At 30.4% G+C, this 22,057-nt stretch overlaps 1 pseudogene; it reads left to right on the forward strand.

Annotated features, from left to right (window-relative positions):
* Positions 1-619: 619 nt before the first annotated feature.
* Positions 620-21,809, forward strand: LOC125420801 (ATP synthase subunit beta, chloroplastic-like; annotated as a pseudogene).
* The last annotated feature ends 248 nt before the right edge of the window (positions 21,810-22,057 follow it).

Below are 22,057 nucleotides of genomic sequence, written 5' to 3' on the forward strand. Positions count from 1 at the left end.
AATATTATATATATATATATATATATATATTATAAATTACTAATGTCACGCACACATACAAACAAAAATATTATTATTAATATAATAAAATATAATAACGCTAAAGAAATTTGGAATATATAAATATCCCCAAAGTTGGGAAGATGTTTTTGAGATGTCAGCAGTCGGCATGGACATATTTTTGTAAAAATTATGCAGGTGACAAAGCACGTGAATCGCAAAATATACTAATTATATATATAAATATATATATATATATATATATATATATTTAAAAACAAAAGATGAGTATAATTCGAACAAGTATTTGACTATAATATTTCAACTTTAAGATATAAGAAACCTTATATGGTGGCCAAGTTTGAAAGCTTTTCAAAGAAAAGTGATAAAGTTATAAATAATGGGGCAGTTACAAAAGGGTCAACAGAAGTTTCAAACTCTAATAATGTTGTGTGCATTTTCAAGCAATTGGAAAATCAGAAGACGACGATTAGAAGAACAAAGAACACTTAATGCCATTTTAATTTTTACTTTTTTTTTCTTCCTTTTTTCAGGAAAAAAAAAATATAAAAAAGGGGTTTCCATTGGAAGTTGGAATTCTTCGAAAATTAAACTGACAATGTCGCTGTCAGTTTTAGAATGTTCCCATTGTATCTTCCATTACGGACCGCGTAATGCTCCCCCGTGTGGCCTCACTTTGAGGGATAGCTCTTTGAGGGATAGAGAAGTTCAGTTTGGTACGCTATACTTTAGTCAAGGATTTTTTCATAAATTTTCTATTCATATATAATTGTACCTTAGCCTTGAGACGCCAATTTTTCTTTTTTCTTTTTTAAACACACCAAGAATTAATAGGACGAAAAAGTTTGCATTTCCAAGAGCACCATATAATATAAATATATAGTTTTGATGTAGTGAACTATCTATTTTATTTTATGGGGCATAATATAGATATAACGGAATATTAAATGGGGTAAAAATAAAAATAAATTCAATGTTATTTACATTTTTACGAGAATTTAATAAATTACTATTAAAATGGTCACTTTTTTATACTAACTTTTTAATATTAAAACATAAAAAAATATATTGTAAATTAGTATTATCGTATATTATTTGGTGATGTTACTCTCCACTAGATCATAAATATATGCACGTAGCTAGTACCATATCCATTATGGATTTTTTTGTTCAAACTTTCTAGGAGGTCCCCTCCATTTGTTATGGGCTTTTTTATTCAAATTTTTAAAGATGTTGCTCATTTTAATATTGCTCCTACTAGAGCAACCTTAACCATGGAATTCTTTCAAACTTTAGAATCAACTGCTCCGAAAAAGTCTAAGTTGAAATATAAAATACTTATATATGCTTTAAAATATACAATTTCCAATTACTTTTTTCTCAAAACCAATTATTTTCCAAATAAACTAAAACATCAATTCGAATACTAAAATTCTCATATTCATCATGAACTCAATAGAATTTAAAATCATTTATAATGTTGTCAAAAATTGCATAAACTAATAATGCTTATATACATATATTATATATATGATAAGCATCTAACTCGAACAATATATATAATATTCAAACTATATACATATTGTACTAATATGCGCAAAATTGTTCAAAAACATAAATCACTTACAGATATCACTGATGCTCACTCCTACTCTTTTGCAGGATCATCTCCAATCATAATATACTTATTTATAATATAATAAGATATTGGTCAGACTTAAAAAATTAAACTAACGATATTGGTGTGTAACAAATATCTTAAAACAATTTATATTACTATAAAATTACATAAATTAGATAAAGAGTGGTCCAATTATAAAACAAACCTTTAGGATCCAGTATCTAAAATTGGAGTTTTTTCACTCGAAGGTTAATTTTATGAAATTAAACCTTCTATTTGGTTTTATTAACATCTAATAAAGCAAATCAATTGCAATTTGGTTCAAAATTATCCAAATACATTTCAATTTTATTTGGTATTTAATTAATTGACTCAAAAATATAAATATCAAACGATGGCCAAAATTCACGAATTATATATCAATGGAAAACTTTTAGAATAGGTAACAAAATGGTAAGCTCAACTTGGTCTAAAAACACCGTCGACAGCTCTAGAATAAAAAGAAAGTTTTGGCCAAACTTGATGTTGATAGATCTCTTAAATCATAAAGAATTTTGATAAATGAAGGTTGTATTCAAGCTTAAAGGGTGCAAATTAGGGGCGAAAGGTGCATGGGTCTGCCTAAAACAGCAAAAAATCTTACCAACTTACTGGCGACTCATGACGGCGTTGCCATGGCTTTACCCAATTTAAGCTCATCGCCAAAGGGATTATTGTAAAATTTCACGACTAAGGTCACCGAAAGGTGGGTACTCTCATAGGGTAGCGCATGGAGCGTTTGAACTACTAGAAGTTGATTAGTTTTGGCAAGCCTGAACTACTTACATTATGGGTATGTGGGTCAACCCAGTTTTAGGCGAGCTTGCAAGTGGTCACATGGGTTATGTGTTTTTAAAAATAATTTTGGTTTTTTTAGATCTATTTTAACTTTGAGGTATGCTTCACAAAGTATATATATTGGCCTTTGGATAAGTAATAAATAAAAACTTAGATTGGTTAAGACATTGATATAATATTGTCGTTTGAAACTTCTCAAAACCATAACTTTTCAACTGTAAATTGAAATTAATCATGTCTCTAGTCTATGAACTTATGTCGATGAGCTCTACACAATTGTGTACTAATCAAACTAAAATGTTGACGATACAAAAAGTCAAAATTGAGACCCATAAATGGTACAATTGGTCAAACTCGATTAAAATTTTAAAATTCATACATGTACCAAGACAAGGTATTGCGTGCTACTTCCAACTTCTTTTCGAGTTGCGATCACACATGTTATGCTGCTCGTTGAAAACATTATGATTTCCTAAACTTCATATAAACTATTATGGAAGCCTTCCTTATCTTGTTCTATTTTTTATGAGGTTTATTATAATTTCATTGTTAACCATAATGGCTTTCCTCCTTGGTGTAAATTTGTTTGGTTAAAACACATTCCTCCTTCAAGATCCATATTTTGTTAGTGTCACATCTCCTTACGGATAATCGAATCAAATGTTTAAATTCAGATAGCATCTATTTGTTCTTTATTCCATTGGGATGCTAAAGATTACATATGTTTATTTGTCCATTGCATGTATACTAGGGACTTATGGGATTATGTATCCTCTTACTTTGATATTTCACTATGCTATGATAGTTTGGTGTTTGGTTTTTCTCTTCGATGCATGGGCTAAAAGTTTAGCTTGCAAGTTAAAGCTCTTTGGGTTGCAGTTTGCTTCCTAGTTTTTCACATCGCTTGGTATGTAAGGAATTAGAATCACTATGAACCTAATTTTGTTCTAATGTCACACCCCTTGGCTTTTGCTTTTTCTTCTATTAAAGTTACTAGATGTTTTCATTTAGGGTTCATGAATAGTGTCATTTCGAATGTAATGGTTCTTAGGAATTTTGGGCTTCAAAGAATTTCATCCAAAGTATTAAAGGTAATAATATATCATGCATAGATGCAAACATCTGCATAAACGGTAATCTGTCATGCAAAGGTTATGTTGGTTTTCTATTCAAAGCTTGTACGACTACTGTTAAGGGAAAAGTATGTGTTGAATGTGCTTGCAATGTTGAAGGAAACCTATCATCAAGTCAACGTGATTATAAAGATCGAGATTTACCCTTGCAAGTCAAGCATTGATGTCTGTTTATTCCTTCCCTGATATGCATAGCTCATAACTACTATATATACTACAATGAGTTATGGTATTGCTATATACAATTCACATGTAATTCTATACAAAACTAGTCTACGTAAAAGATTGTTGAAGGTACAAACATTTTCAATTCTTGAAAATCTTTATGGTATCAGAGCCTCAGCCTACAAGCCAAAACATGTCTTCTTCAACCTTCTCCGAACCGGTGCTCACTATTTAAAGTTTTCATCAATGTACCAATCTTGTTTCAATTCACCGAACTTCTTCCAACTTTCTTCTTGCATTCTCAGATTCTGCCTTTATTTCGAAGAATGGGATTACTTCATTATATTACAAATGCTGAAAAACCAGATTCTAAGGTCCATCCCAACTTATATGAAGTATGGACCATGAATGTTGATTTACTAGTAATGTGGCTTCGTGGAAACATATTTGAAGATGTGTTAAACCTAGTTGTAGTAGCAGATTTAGTAAAGCATAAGTGGGCATCACTAAAAAAGCCACTGCTACTGTCCACAAAGGAAAAGGAAGGACAATTGAAAAACATTTTGATGCTGCCTAAAAAGGGATCTCTATCTCTTAATGAATATCTAAAAAAATTCAAAATTATATGTGACAACTTGGCTATTATAGGCTAATCGGTTTTTAACATAGACCAAGCTTTTTAGCTGACAAGAGCATTAGGTCCAAAATACCAAGATTTTAGACTTGCTATGCTTACTAAACCACCATATCCTACATTTAATCAATTTGTTCTTGCTCTCCAAGGGCATGGACAAGCATTGTTTATTCAGCAAGAAGAAGGGAAAATAGTTTTTAAATTACAATCAGGTATTTTTAGGATGGAGAGAACATGGAAGGAACAACAGAGGTGGTCGAGGCTTTAATTCATGTGGGATAGGCTTTACACCTACTACTGGATGTGGACTAGACTCAAGTAACTCATTTCTATCTCACCAAAGCCAAATTTCAAAAAATTTCAAGGAAACCAAAAACCATAGATCCTTATATCACTCTTCCTAGTGTAATTAAGAGAAAAAGCATCCAAAGGTTCACTGTCAAATCTGTGATAACTTATATTACACTGCTGCAACTTGTTGGAAGATGTATGATTATTCATACCAACTAGATGAAGTAACTCATACCTTGGCTACCCTCTCTTTTAATGAACCAAATGATGAAACCTTATATATGGATTCAAGAGCATCATCTTATATGATCAACAATGCAAGTAAACTTGCTAACCCTCAATTTATCATGGAAAAGATGTTATTTATGTTGGTAATGAAGAAAGTTTATCCATTTCACATATTGGTGATGTTAATATTCCTAAAAGCCATGGGAAAGTGAGATTGAAAAATGTGCTTGTTGTTCTTGCTTTGATAAAGAACTTAGGGTTCGTTTGGTATGCAGTATTGGATTGTATTGGTATAAGCTGTATTGTATTGGATTGTATTGAAATGTATTATATTATACTTATGTTGTGTTTGGTGCTGGAATGTATAAAATAATACAGTGTTTGATATTTCTTGGTATTGTAATGTACTATTTTTTATTATTGATTATTTATTAAATCATTGCTATTAAAAATATAAACATTACAAAAATATCTTATATTTCTCTTTCCATATTATTTTCATTTTAGAAAAAATAAAATAAAACTTTGAAAAAAATAAAAAATTATTAAAAAAGTGGATAGAAAATTCAAAATAGGTCACATACAAGGATACTAGTGATGAAAAGTAGTATGACACTCCAATATATAACAAAGTCCACACTCAATGTGACTTCCTCATTCAACAACTCTAGATCACCGATGCATAATTTATTGATTTAAATGCACATTTACTACTCTGTCCAATTTCCACATACAACAGAACATCCTCTTTGGATGAAGTATATGATTCTTGTGCTTTACAGTGCTGAGATATCGAAATAACTCTGGCTTGGAATAGAATTTATATCCAGTTGATGGATCAATGTAACACTACAATAAAAATACAGTTACATAAGTAATTAATCAGATTTGTAACTTTAGGAGACAAAGATAACCTCACATTAACTTATATAAGTATTTTCACATTAACTACGTATAGCCAAATTCATATACAGAAAAGGAGGTAAGCTAAACATGGTTTAAGAACGAAAAAAATTACTGGCTGAATCAGCATAGCAATATATTTGCCAATAAAAGGCATCCACCAATGCCCCACTCACTTGTAAAGGATTTCTTCCTGAATGTCTTTGAATGTGCCTATTAATAGATAGAGGCTTTTGATGAGCAGTATTTACCATTTTAATGTAGTAGAGAACATCATACATAGAAGAGAACTTTTTCCCAGTTTCCATATTTACAAAATTCTAAAAAAAAAAAGAATAAATGCAATTCAGTTTTTTGCCAATAATTAACATAAAAAATCATAAAACATTCAAAGCTTTGGTACCATGAGTAAAATATGTCAAGTTTTAACAAGTTAGTTCAAAAATCTAACAACCCATATCATTATTCCACTATAAAACTACCCAATAATAACACAGACCATCAACACCAAAGTTCAACTCAGCTAAGCTTAAATTGCTTAATATAGGACCTTTCATATTGTCATGGTCACCACCATGAATCTTGGTCGAGTTTACATTTCAAAATGACTCACAGAACAAAGTACAACAATTCCTTAGCTTTAAAAATTAGCAACAAAAAGAATAAACTAAGCACCTCAGTCTATTTAACCATTTGGAAGCAGGAACAGCTCATGAACGCTCAATAAAATCATACAACAATGCACAAACCAAACATTAAACCTATTTTTTGTCCCGCCTAAGTGCAAATGCTTCCCACATCCAACAAAACTCTAAACACCCAAATGCATTTCATACTACATGCAGATAAGACAAAAGGGTTATATATGCTCCATATCAAAGATAGTCAAAGTACCTAGCATTTTTTCATCAGTTAGCTTAGTGATTAAGCAATCAAACTCATATTTTCACCAAATTCAACCAATATTTTCACCAAATACAACCAAAGATTTTTTAGTACCAAAAACAAGTCCATAATGAAATCCATTACAACAAGCTACAAAATTCCAGCCTAATACTAAAAAAGCCTAAAAAATAAAAAAAAAATAAAAAAAAAGCCCTAGAAGTAACGAAGAGAAGCTGAACTCTGCGACCAGTCTTTAGCGGACTGAATTGGATGGACCAATTGGCAAGAAGCCAGTCCGATGAGTCTTTGGCTACCATTTAACCGGAATACGAAGTCTCCAGTGGCAATCTTCGTCAAAATCTAACACTTTCTATGACGATCAAAGTCAGTGTTTATCTGACCTGGTTTGAGAGCCTCTTTCTTTTGTTTTGTTTTGTTTTGTTTTTTCCTCTTTGATATGGAAAGAGTTAGAAAACGGGCAATAAAAATGAAATGAAAGTGACTGAGGGGGACGATTTCTAATATGGAAAGATACTGGGTCAATTATGGTAGAAAAAAAAAAAAGAGAATTGAGAAGACTTACTAGAGAACAGAGACTGGGGGAGGAGAAGCTGTGGGAGGAGAAATTGCGGGTCGGTATTACATTATACAGGGCAAAGTAGTGTATTAGCTAATACACCTTCACTCAGTTAAAAAACATGGATGGGTATTATGTAATACAATACCCTTCACATATCTTCAACTGCCAAACATATCATTATATAGTACAATCCAGGGTAATACATGGCAATACACCATACCAAACAAGGCCTTATTGTTTGTTAGCAAACTGATTTATGATAATCCTTACTCTTTTGAATTCAATTCATCTGGTTTCTTGATAAAGGATCCAAACCAAAGGATAATAGCGAGGGGGCATAGAAAGGTTGTCTGTATGCCTTAGATGATCCAGTTTATCAAGTCTTCTCATCAATAAAAGGAAGTACAGCATCTTAACCAATCTGGCATAAAAGATTAGGGAATCTAAGTTGTTACACATTTTGAAGGAAAACAAAAATATTAGTGTTAGTCATTGGGCTTCTAAGCCTTCAATTTGTGTTAGTTGTCAGCTATGTTAGAGTTGTAAACTTCTATTTGGATCATCCAATAAATTTTCTAAATTTTCTATTGAGAAAATTCATTGTGACCTTTGGGGACATGCTCTAATAGTCTTTTCTCAGAAGTTTTGATTTTATGAACTTTTTATTAATGACCATTCTAGATTCTCATGGTTATTTCAAAGTCTGTTTGAAACCAATTTGGCAAAAAAAAAAAAAAAATTTCAATTGATGATGAAGGTCAGTTCAACTCAAATGAGTTTCTCCTACATCTCAAAAAATGTGGAATTCAGTAGTAAGTTTCTTGTCCTGTAATTCTTGAACAATATGGAGTTGCTGAATGAAAACTTATATAGACATGCTGTGGAAACTGATTTAACATTACAACCTCTAACCTACTGGGGTGTTGATCCTATGCAACTGAAGACGGTACCAATTACAAGGGCACAAACAAAGAGATTTAAGGACAATCTGGTTAACTTTATTCAAGGTGTGATTAAGTCTTAAGAAGGCATGGTTATACATGAAGATTCAAAAACCTATACTATGCATCCAAGTTATGAAGGCAGAAATGGACCCGGGAAGCTATTTTGGTGCATATATGGACTCTGGGCAGTAAGGGACAGATTTGTTAGCTTATGAACTTCATTAAACTCACCAAGGGGCCATGAAACAATACCAAGGCAGAAGCAAGGCTGACTATACAACACATTTATGCAAGAGATCAACATGGCCAGATTTTGACTGTTTTGGCACTAGCAAGGACCTTACTTGCGTTTCAGCAAGCTTTGATTATTCCAACCAATGGCAAGGTATGGGAACCAGTTTTAATCCTATTTGGCATCCTACATGGCATATTGGAGCTAATTTAAAGTCTAAATTAGCTGGTGATTGGATAAAGACAGCTTGTTTGGAAAGTTATCAACTACTTTCCAAATCTGAAATTTGACTTTTTGTTTTAAGAAATAGTTTTTTATTATGGCTTTTATTTAATTATTTTCTGGAAAAATTAATTTAGGAAGGTTGATATTTTATTATTTTAATTGTAAATTAGTTTATTCCTATTTCAAACTTTAGGAATTAATTAATACAAATTAGTTTAGGAAACTTGGAAAAATTCGGCACTTTCCTAATCCTTTCCTATGTTGACCGAATTTACCTTTAGTTGATTTAGGATTTTTGTTTGTAACTTTATCCTATTTAAGGTCTTATTTTTCAATGGAATGGCAATTTAGATTATTATTCAAAAATTATTTATGAGAATAATTCTCTTTGTTCTCTTTGGACATCTAAAACATCGAACAAAGATCGAGTCTTTTAGTTTGACTTATTAGCAGGACATCTATCACCTATTGTGGTGTCTTCATCATATACCTAGATTTCTAATCACAAGTCGATTAGGGGTCAAGATAACCATTAGAATCTAAACTTAATTTCGATTTGGGCTAGTATAATATGGGTTTAGGAGCAAGTCGTTCTAGGTTTGTATTAGTTGATGCCTTTTTAACTACAGTCTCCTTGATAAGCCGACTGCCACTATCTACTGTGAACAATAGCTCACCATATTTCAAACTTTATCAATGGCATCCAAATTACAAAGGCTTGAGAGTGTTTGGCTGACATTGTTTTCCTTCACTTAGACATCTCAATCACAACAATTTTCAACAAAAGATTAATCGTGTATTTTCATTTACTATAGTCCATTTCACAAAGGCTACCGGTGTTTATGTCCACCCACAAATAGAGTTTTTATTTGTAGAAATATTGTCTTTGATAAAACTTGTTTTCCATATGCTTCAAACGCATGTTACAATAAAAGTCCACATAATTTGGAACTCACTAAATTCCTAAAATTTGATGAATGGTGTAACTCAACTAAACACGGCTTCTAAGAGTCTGCGTCCTTCAAAAATTGTTCAGCAATATGATAACTCATCATATGTAGATCATTTTATCAACATTGGTCAAGATATTTCTCACTTGCCAACAGAGAATTTCACTACTCCTGGAACAATTAGTCACACTGAGTCCCTCACTACCACGCCACCTATTCTAACTCATGTGGATTCCAAAAGTCTTAGTCATTCTCAATATCGTGTGGATACTAGGACACTTAATAGTTATCACTAAAAATAGTGAAAGTTCTCCAACTTCTTCCACAACAACTGCTGCATCAATAACCATTCACATTCCACCTGTATCTCAACATGATATCTCAGACCATCTGTATGTTCAACTTCCTATTGGTTCTACAACAACCTCCACAGTTCAAAACTCCTCTCCAGCTCCCACACACCACATGATAACCCATTGAAAGCTTCAGAGTGATCAAACTCTTGCTTCTCAAATGATGCTCATGGCAACTGATGATTCTAATGTCGTTGAACAAAAAATCTTAAAAATAGCTCTCAAGGATGCTAGATGGATGGCTTTGGTGCAAGAAGAAATACAAGCATTAGAAAGAAATAAAACTTGGACCTTTGTTCCACACCAAACTCATGGCAATGTGATTGGTTCAAAATAGGTCTATAAGCTAAAATATAGAGATTATGGTTCTCTTAATCGGTTTAAGGCTCGATTGGTTGTTAAAGGCTTCACTTAAATCCGTAGACATGATTATGATTAAACATTTAGTCCAGTTGTCAAACCTACCACTGTTCGTCTCATTATATCACTTGCTCATACTCATCGATGGACTTTAAAGCAATTAGATGTCAAGAATGCATTTTTTCATGGAAACTTAAGAGAAACCATATATATGGAGCAACCTCTTGGATTCATTGATTCTTGCTTCCCCAACCTAGTTTATCTTCTTTAAAAATCAATTTATGGATTGAAATAGGCACCTCATCCCTGGTTTGATTGGCTATCACAATTCCTTCCTCATCTAGGCTTCTTTTGCAGCAAAGTAGACTCCTTTTTATTCATTTATCATCATCAATCTACTGCTATCCTACTTTTAATTTACATTGATGACATTATTGTTACCGAAAATGATGATTCTCTCATTCATACATTACTATAGAAGCTTGGCCAGGAGTTTGCTATTAAAAATCTAGGCTATCTACGTTATTTTCTGAGTGTGTCTACCAAATATTTTTAGAGGGGAGCTCGTCTTTCTCAATTTTAGTACATAAAAGGCCTCCTTCATTGAGTCGGTATATCATCTTATTCTTCACTTGCTACTTCAATCACTCAAAAAGAAAAGCTCAATGGTCAGATAATGATCCTGTTAATGTCCATGACTACCAAACCATCGTAGAAGCTTTTCAATGTCTCTCTTTTACAAGACCAGATATTACATATGCTATTAACAAAGTTTATCAATCATTTAACAATCCTACAATGATTCATCTCAAGGCTGTCAAGCATATATTACGCCATCTTAAAGGTATTCAAGATCATGGCCTATATATTCTGTCAAATAGCTCTCCCACATTGTATGGTTTTTCAGACACAGACTGGGCTAGTTGCCCATCTACCCGAAAAAGCACTACTGGGTTCTGTATCTATATTGGGGCCAATTGCATTTCTTAGTGTTCTAAGAAACAACCGTCTCCAAATCTAGTACAAAAGCATAATATCGATCTATGGCCTATGCTACTACTAAGATTACATGGATTACATACCTAATTTGTGATATTGGTATTCCACTTCTTCAGCCTCCTTAGCTCTTCTATGACAATATCAATGCTTTACATCTAACTATTAATCATATGTTTCATGCCAGTATGAAACGTCTTGAGTATAATGGTTCTTAGGAATTTTAGGGTTCAAGGAATTTTGTCCAAAGTATTAAAGGTAATATTATATGCATGGATGGTCACATATACACAAATGGTAATTTGTCACGCAAAGGTTGTGCTGGTTTTCCATGCAAAGCTTGTACTAGTGCTGTTAAGGGAAAACTATGTGCTGGATGTGCTGATGATGTTGAAGGAAACCTATTATCAAGCCAATCATCAAGTCAACATGATTTTAAAGATCGAGACTTACTCTTACAAGTCAAGCATTGATGTCTATTTATTCTTTCGTTGAGATGCATAGCTCATAATTACTATATATACTACCATGAGTAATGGTATTAATATATGCAATTCACATGTAATTATATATGAAAGCAGTTTGTGTAATAAGATTGTTAAAAGGTACAAATATTATCAATTCTCGAAAATCTTTACAAGGCTAACAAAATTCTTCTTGTTACTTGATTAGCTTCTAATTCCAATTGGCTTAAATTAAAAGTTGATGGAGCAACATTAAGTAGTCTTAGCATTTCTTAATGTGGCGGTGTTTTCTAAATGGCTCATGGTTTTGTTAGAGGGTGTTTTATAGCTCATATTGGTTCTGCATTTTCTTTTGAAGCGAAATTATGGGTGGTGATTTATGCTTTGAAGTTTGCTCAATCTTCTTTCTTGGATCATATTTTGTTAGAAAGTGATTCAACTTATGTGGTAAAGCTTCTTCATGATCGTTCTCTTGATGTTCCATGGAAGTTGCTTTTAGAAAGGTCCATTTGTATCAATTATGTGAATTCCATTTCTTTCAAAGTATCTCATATATATAACAAAGCAAATATGGTGATAGATGCTTTGTTTAAACTTGTTATTACCAATTGTTATAAAAGATGTCTTTCTTGCTTCCTAAGTAGTGCATCTAGGCATATTCTAATGATACATGATGTGACAGAACTTTTCGTTTCTGTTAATTGGTAGTCTTTTTTCCTTTTGAGGTTTTCTCAATGAAGCCAATTGAGGGTTCATGGTTATTTACCGCTTGTATGTGTTTTCTTTTATTATGTGGGATTTCTTCACTTTAACTCTATATTACTTTCTTTTTTAATATATTGTCCATGTTTTTTCGTTCTTATTTGGGATTGCCTAAGTAGTAGTCATGCATGAGCCTTTTTTATGCATCTCAGTCATTTCTTTTGGTTAAGGAGAAAATTGTTGCTCTTTTATTTTTTGTTCCTTTTTTTATATAAAAAAAAAGTGAATAGAACAAGTTAAATCTTTGTAAGGGCATTTTGTGGTTTTACCTTTTTTGTTTCAATCAATTAATATATATGTATATATATGTACATATATATCTTTGAATTTAATGATTTAACACCATCTCTGTTTAAGAAAAAAATTATCCATGCAAAAGAGAAAATGTAAATAATATCAGTAATAAAAAATAATTATTAAAAAGATTAATTGCAGTTTTCCATTTAACTAAAAAAATTTAATTGATTACTAAATTTACATGATGAACACATAGATAAGTAGTAAGATCACACATCACAAGAGTCAAGAGAAGAGCCTCCATATGTTGGAGGCAATTATCACCCCACATCATGACAAAAACAAAAATGTATCGCCCCACAAGTTATTTTAATTTAATTCAATTTACTAAAGTACTCTTAATCTTAAAAGGTAAATAATTGTTATATGTAATGACCCATCTCCATAGAACTTTTGGAATTTAAATTTTTGGGCGGTTTAATGAAGTTTGACTAAATTATATTTTTAAATGGGATCAAGTTTAACTTTTCTTTGGAGATGAATTTTCACTTTGACTCTTATGCCATTGTGTAAAGCTCGTCAATACGAATTCGTAGATTAGCGGCACACCAAATTCTAAGTTACAGTTAAAAAGTTATGATTCTAAAATATTTAAATATCATTATTTATTTATATCCAAACCAGTTCTAGATTTTTGTCTTTTAGTGAATCCTAGGCTTATATATACATGAAGACATATGCCCATCATTTAAAATTAGAAAGATACCCAAAAAGTCTGAAAAACCTTTCCTAAACCCAACAAACATGAATTGGACTTGCTCGACCTGTTTGAGCACCTAATGGATCAACTAGTTTCATTAACCTCTAGTATCCCGACCTTCTACACGCACTAGACCATTGGGTTGCCCACTCAAATTCTAGCCAACCCTCCAATTTTCACGGCCAAACGGCCAACAATGCCATAGGATCAGCTTTAGGAAGCTATCATTGCCATTAAGTCAGGTCATCAGAATTTCGGCTATTTCAGCCCACCCCATACCCCTATCCCCACTATTTTGGACCCTTTTAACTCATTCCCAGTCTTTGTTTGTTCAAAATTCTCCACTATTTGCAACATCCAATGATATCAAATTTGGCCAAAACTTTGAAGAGGTTTTCTAGTCACCAGTAGGTCAGTACATCAATGTATTATTTGTTTCATAAGCTTTCCACTCATACAAAGTTTGTAAATTTTGGATATTGTTGGATAATTTTTCCATTTTTGAATCAATTACTTTAATATTGAATAAAATTAGGTTGTTGTTGGACACAATTAAACAAAATTAAAGTTAAATTAGTGTAATTAATCGTTAATGGGACTCAGCGAAAGGTTTAATTTCATTAAATTATCTTCTGAGTGAAAACTCACAATTTTGAATATAGGGTATTTACGGTTCACAGTATGATTGGACCTGTTCAATATCCAATTTCAAAAATTTTAGAATTATTAATGTTATTTTTGGACATTGGTATGTATCTAATATTTTTAGTTTAAATTTTGAAGTTTGAGAAATATTTTATTATTATTTTAGACATCAAGACTAATATCGGAGGCAATTTGGCAAAGGAGCTAATTTAAGCTATGATTTGTGAGTGAACCTTATTTTCTAAAATGATTTTGGAAAATATAGGTTTGAATATATATAATATATTAATTATCTAATTATTGGAATTATTTAAGTCATATGCTTTATTACATGCTATTAATAAATGATTTGATTTATCATATTATGGTATATTAAAAGGATTGGTTAGGTATAAATAAATTTTGATATATGGCTATACAAATACATTTATATATTTTTATGTTGGTATTTGTAACAATATTTTGATATGATGATTATGTGTATTATTTGATAAATTTTATAACTATATTAGATTTTAAGTAGGATATTGTATTGTGGATTATTGCGTACCATACTATACTATAGATAAAGATTTGTTGGATTATGATTACGCATGATTATTTAACCACACCCTGCTTGATCATGTAATTTTGGAGATTGGATAAGAGGTCGTACTCAATAACGCCAAGAGTTGTATTGATAATTTCTCCTTTCTCTTGTAGCCAACGACAAACTAGGACTCTAGTTGTGATCATGCGATAGATTATGGTAATAATTATAATACACAGGGATATTGATGAGTGCACTACGAATACAATATATATATATATATGATTATCGATAATTATGAGTAATGATTTATTAAAGTATTATTTTATTTATGAAGGGATGGATGTTATGTTATTTTAATATTTTTATCCTACGATTTATGAAAATGCTATGTTTTGGGGATGACTATGGGTTTGGTAAAAATTATTTGTTAAAGCATGGGAAGTTTCAAAAAGTTAAAGTGAGATGTTCAAAGAAATGACTTATAAGAATAATAATTATTGTCATAATATTTTACTCACTAAACTTGTTTTATAGTTATGTATTTTTTTTTTTTAAACTGTTTCCCTAGACCTTAGTTGACAAGTTACATACATTATCTCCAACATCTTTACTGACTTTATGCTATTCCAATGCTAATGTATTATTATTTTCCTCTAACTCTAATGATAGTAAATATTCTTTATTTTACTAATTTTGATGTATACGATATATTGAGCATGTTCAATATTTTGCATTAGTTCATTTGTACTCTTTAAATGCTCTGGAAAATTAACCTAATGCGAATCCGCCCGAGCTTGCACAACCGACAACTCACTGGGGTACTGATCTGATACGGATGAAGACTAGACCGATCACTATGGCTCAAGCTAAGAGGTTTAAGGACAACCTTACTGCCTTTATCCAGAAAGTAATTCATTCTTAAAAGGGCTTGTCCATACCTGAAGATAAAAGATCTGTTTTAAGTATCCAAGTGGTGGAGGCTGATACATCGGACACCCATGCCTCGGACATCTGACCTAGGACTTCGGATATCAGACATAACTTAGTTCTGACATCAGCCAGACATAAGTTAGCTCAGACAGATATCAGTTAGCTCGGACAAACATAAGTTAGCTTGGACATCAGACATAAGTCAGCGTAGTTGTCAAACTAGTCAACTCGGTTTTTGATTTGCTTTTGACTTTTCTTTTTAGGTTTTTTATTTATTTGCTGGACAAATAAGTTTAGGAAAGTTTTTATTTTATTATTTTGTTTGTAAATTAATTAATTCCTAATTAAAAATAAGGGAATTAATTAATTAGATTAGGAAAAGGAAAGATTCGGTCAAGCTAGAACTCTTCATTGTGTGGCTGGTTTTTCCTAGGATTTTTAGGTTTTATTTTGTTTCTTTCAAAGCCTATTTAAAGACTTATTTTTCAATAAGAATACAACTTTTGATTTGATTGAGAAAATACTTGTGAGATTAATTATCTCTTTATTCTTTGAGAACACCTAAAACACCATTAGAGAATTGGTTGTTTTAGCTTGACTTATCAATAGATTTTCCATCCCCTATTGTGGCGTCTACGTTATACCAAGGTTTCTAACTATAGGTTGGTTAGGGGTTGAGGTCAATTCCATTAGAACTTGAACTTAATTAAGATCCGGGCTAATATGATACTGGTTTAGGAGCAGGTCGTCCTAGGTTCGTATCATAACCTAATATTTATAAATCTTATGGTATCTTTGATTTATGATTTTTTATGATTTCTATTAAAAATATTTATGATATCTTGTTTGTAATGTTGGGTTATATACAATTTATGGAAATGTCTCACTGAATTCTCGATGCTGATTTAATGGAGTTTCCCTAGCGGAACCCTCTTGAATATCTAGAAAGGGATCCATAAGCAATCATATCACTATAGATTTCAGCATTTAATTTTTCGTTAAAATAAATTCTTCTTCAATTAAATGTATTTTCTCTTATTTCTTTACTTTAACATATTTCATTCTTTTTTTTTTTTTTTTGGGTTCATAGTTTGTCTTTTTTCCCTTTTTGATGTATTTATCTATACCAATCATTCATCTATACTTTATCTTTTCTCAATTAATAAATTATTTGGTAGTTGGTTCAAGGTTTAAAATATTTGAAATTTCTGCCAAAATTTCTCTGAAAGTTTCATTTTTTTAAGAAGTCAAAAGAAAATTTAAGTTTTAAATAGAAACTGATAGAATTTCTATAATATTTATTGAAATTTTAGAAACTTCACTGAAATTTCCATGGAAATTTCCATCAAAATATTCACATGAAATCCTTAACAATTTGGTTAAAAAATTCATAATATCCATAAAAATTTCAAAAATTTTCATGTAAATTTATGAGATTTCTATGGAATTTTGAAAATATCTATGAAATTTTTTTAACAAAATTTTATAAAATAATTCATAAATATTATTAATGTTTAGTAAATTATTTTACCAAAAATTTAGTGATAGTTTTTTTAACCTTTTAATTGTCTTTCAAATATTTAATAATATAAATAAAATGGAATGAATTAAATTGAATAACTTTGATATGTTCATTTATTGATAAAATATATATATATAATTGCTATACATTTTTTATAAGATGGATTCATTATAATCCCATAATTACAAGTTAATAGTGACTATATAAGAATATAAAATAATAACATAAAATAATAATATAGAAATACAATATTATGTAGAATTTAATATTGTATTGATAGTATTTAAATTAATAATATTAAGCTAAAAAATAAATAAAAAGATGATAGAATATATTATACTAAATATCAAAGACAACTACATTTAATATAAGACCTTTATAGTTGACATATTAATAATTACATGAAAAATTATTAGAGAAATATATTTTTTAATAATTACTTTTCACAATTCACATTTCAAAATGAGAATGGGGAAGCAACCAAAAATTTTTAACCACCTTTAAATTCTATGAGTACTGAGATGATGTTTATGAAATATAATGTAATCGTAATAATTGTTTAATCTTAATTAATAAATAATTTTATCAAATATATATTTTTGCATATTTTTATTAATAATAATTTATTTTTTTATCATTATCGCTTACTATAAATTAAATTGATCCAAAGAAATATAATATCTATTCAATACTTTTGCAATTTTTAGTATCAATTTGATAATTGATTAAATAAGATGATGCTAAATTTTCAATAAAAATTTTAATTTTTTAAGTAATTTTCTATCATTTTTTGTAATTTTTTATCGATATTCGATACTTTCCGATATTTTTATGAAAATTTTCATATTTTGAACTTTCAATATTTCTATTGATACCAAAATTTTAAACCTTAATTGGGTGTTATATAATGTAAATAAATAAATAAATTGATTCCGTACATGAATTATTATCTAAATTTTGACATATATATTGAATAAATTCATTTAATTTAATTGCACCTACTGTAATCTTTTCTTTTCTTTTTTCTTTTTATTTTCTTTTTTTATTTTTTATTTTTTTAGCTTACTACATCTAGCCTAAATTTTTAGTAAAAGAGCAAACATGATGTCATCAATTTGATTTGTTGTTATAATTTTGAATTCCTTTAACGCTTTCTATTGGTAGGTTGTTTTTTAACCTTTTTTTTTTTTTTTTGGTCAAAGATTTTTTTTGGTCCCCTCAACCATAAGGAATGACGTATTGAAGATTATAAAATAATTGTTTTAGTTATTTGTTTCATCAACCATGAGGAATGACGTATTGAAGATTATAAAATAGGTAATTTTTTTTGCTGGGGCCTAGATAAAGGTAATTTAAAAGTGTCAAGTATGTTGTTAAAAGATATCATTAATATACATAATTTTCTATCAAATATGGTGTTAGAAAATATCATTCATATATATAATTTTCTGTCTTATCGAATTAAAAGCCAATTAGTCAGCTAAAATATTTATGTAAAATCAAAATAAATTGTGTAAAGATTTTTATGGCGTGTATATATAGCTCCCAAATTAACATACATATAACAAATATCAAACATTTGCAAGAGCATCTCCGATTAGATGTTAAAATGGCAGTCAATACTATAAATATATCAATATTGGCTATCTGCATCTTCGTTGGAAGGAACGTGAATCTAATACTATCAGTCAAGATATATATATATATATATATATATATGGGAGCATTTCCATACAAAATTGTTTAACAAAACCTTTTGATAAATAATCAAAATTATTTAATTAATCTAATCTAAAGGTACATACATATATATATATATATATATACACCAGTGTTAAACCCGTGAGATGCACAGAAAGTATAACTGTTATAGATGATTGCAATAATTATTATTAATAATTAATTAATTATAATCAAATCAAATATTAAAGTACTGTATAAATAGCATTTCACAAATAAAATTTTTAATTAAAATATATATAAATTTTAGAAATTATAAATTAATATAATTTTTGAATCTTTAGGCATTATATATTTGAAATATAATAATTATTTTTAGACAACCATTAATCTCGCATATAAATTCATCCACAAAATATACATAAAATTGTTTTATCTGAAAAAATATATAGCAAAACTCGTCTAATGATATATGCAAATAAGATTATTATTTAACATTTAAAATAATTATGAATAAAATAACTCCTAATTCTAAAGCACAATATCAATAAACTTGTTTGTCCTTCTACAAGATTCTTAGAATTAGCATTGCCTTTAACTACAACCTTTTCAATTATATCTTCAACAAAATTGATCCAAAAAAAAAAAAAATCAGTTATAGAAGCATAAATCATTGCATAATCAACTTTATACTTACCAAATAATTCATATTTATCATATTCAATCGGACTTAAAATATGGGCAAACAATTAGATAAAATTTAATATTAAAAAATATTAATCTATAACATCTATAACATTAGATTTTCATATAACTACTATGCCCATGTAAATATATATATATTTTTTTCCCTATACTTTTTTTTTCTTCCCTCTTTTTTCTTTTCACTTTTTCTCTTCTTTGTATTTTTAACCTTTTTTCTGCTGTTTTTCCAACATTTTTTTCTCTTTTGGTTTCTCCCTCTATTTCTCCCTCTATTTATAAAGTTATGAGACTTTTGATAAAACGTGATTTTGAATTTCGATTTGTTTTTTTAATTTAATTTTTTATTTTTAACTTTTAATTTTTGAAATTTATATTTTGAAATATAAATTTAAAATGTATCTTTATCTCTCCATCAAAATATAAATTTCAAATATATCTTATTTCTCCATATAAAATATTTAATTTGATTAGATAAGAATTCGATTTAAATGAAATAATTGTACTCTCCTAAATCTCTTTGATTATCTAATATATTTTTTTCTTTTCATTTTAGGGGATCTTTCCTTTTATATATATTTTAAAATTTTCTTAATAATGTACTGGAGTACCAATGTATACCGCATCGGAATTTACATATAGTAATGTCCATCTCTTACCAAAACAAGTCATTTATGGATATTGTCAGGAGGTTCGTGCCGATCCAATGTAGTCTCCCTTTCACTCCACAAAGATCCTACTACTTCTGGTCCTAGGGTTCCCGCGCTTCAAAAAAACAATCTGGAGTGTATTGCTCAAATCATTGGTCCGGTATTGGATGTAACTTTTCAACCGGGTAAGATGCCTAATATTTACAGTGCTCTGGTAGTTAAGGGCCAAGATATTGTTGGTCAAAAAACTAATGTTACTTGTGAAGTACAGCAATTATTAAAAAATATGTGAGTTAGAGTGGTAGCTATGAGTGCTACAGATGGTCTAACGAGAGGAATGGAAGTGATTGACACAGGAGCTCCTCTAAGTGTTCCAGTCGGTGAAGCTACGCTAGGACAAATTTTCAACGTGCTTGGAGAGCCTATTGATAATTTAGGTCCTGTAGATACTTGCACAACATCTCCTATTCATAGATCTACGCCTGACTTTATACAGTTAGATACAAAAGTATCGATTTTTGAAATAGGAATTAAAGCAGTAAATCTTTTAGCCCCTTATCGACGTGGAGGAAAAATAAGACTATTTAGGGGAGTGGGAGTGGGCAAAACAGTACTTATTATGGAATTGATCAACAACATTGCCAAAGCTCATGGGGGCGTATCCGTATTTGACGGAGTAGGTGAACATATTCATGAAGGCAATGATCTTTACATAGAAATGAAAGAATCTGGAGTAATTAATTAAAAAAATATTTCAGAATCAAAAGTAGCTCTAGTCTACGGTCAGATGAATGAGTCACTGAAAGCACATACGAGAGTTGGTTTAACTACTCTAACTATGGCGGAATATTTCCAAGATGTTAATGAACAAGACGTACTTGTATTTATTGACAATATCTTTCATTTTGTCCAAGCGAGATCCGAAGTATCGGCCTTGTTGGGTAGAATGTCCTCCGCTGTGGGATATCAACCCACTCTTAGTATCGAAATGGGTTCTTTACAAGAAAGAATTACTTCTACCAAAGAGGGGTTCATAACTTCTATTCAAGCAATTTATGTACCCGTGGACAATTTGACCAATCCTGCCCCGGCCACAACATTTGAACATTTAGATGGTACTACCGTACTATCAAGAGGATTGGTTGCCAAAGGTATCTATCCTGCAATAGATCCTTTAGATTCAACGGCAACTATGCTTCAACCTCGAATCGTTGGTGAAGAATATTATGAAACTGCGCAAAGAGTTAAACAAACTTTACAACGTTACAAAAAACTTCAAGACATTATAGCTATCCTTGGGTTGGATGAATTATCCGAAGAAGATCGCTTAACCTAGCAAGAGCATGAAAAATTGAGCATTTCCTATCACAACCCTTTTTTGTAGGAGAAGTGTTTACCGGTTCACCAGGAAAATTTTGGTCTAGCAGAAACAATTGGAGGATTTAAATTGATCCTTTCTAGCGAATTAGATAGTCTCCCTGAACAAGCTTTTTATTTGGTAGGTAACATTGATGAAGCTACTGTGAAGGCTACGAACTTAGAAACGGAGAGCAAATTGAAAAAATGACCTTAAATCTTTATGTACTGACCCTGAATCGAATTGTTTGGGATTTGGAAGTGAAAGAAATAATTTTATCTACTAATAGTGGACAAATCGGCGTATTACCAAACCACGCGCCTATTGCCACAGCTGTAGATATATCGATATTTTGAGAATATGCCTTAACGACCAATGGTTAATGATGGCTCTGATGGGTGGTTTTGCTAGAATAGGCAATAATGAGATCACTGTTTTAGTAAATGATGGGGAGAAGG

This window comes from Ziziphus jujuba, chromosome 10, assembly GCF_031755915.1.
Source record: "Ziziphus jujuba cultivar Dongzao chromosome 10, ASM3175591v1".
Taxonomy (NCBI): Eukaryota; Viridiplantae; Streptophyta; class Magnoliopsida; order Rosales; family Rhamnaceae; genus Ziziphus; species Ziziphus jujuba.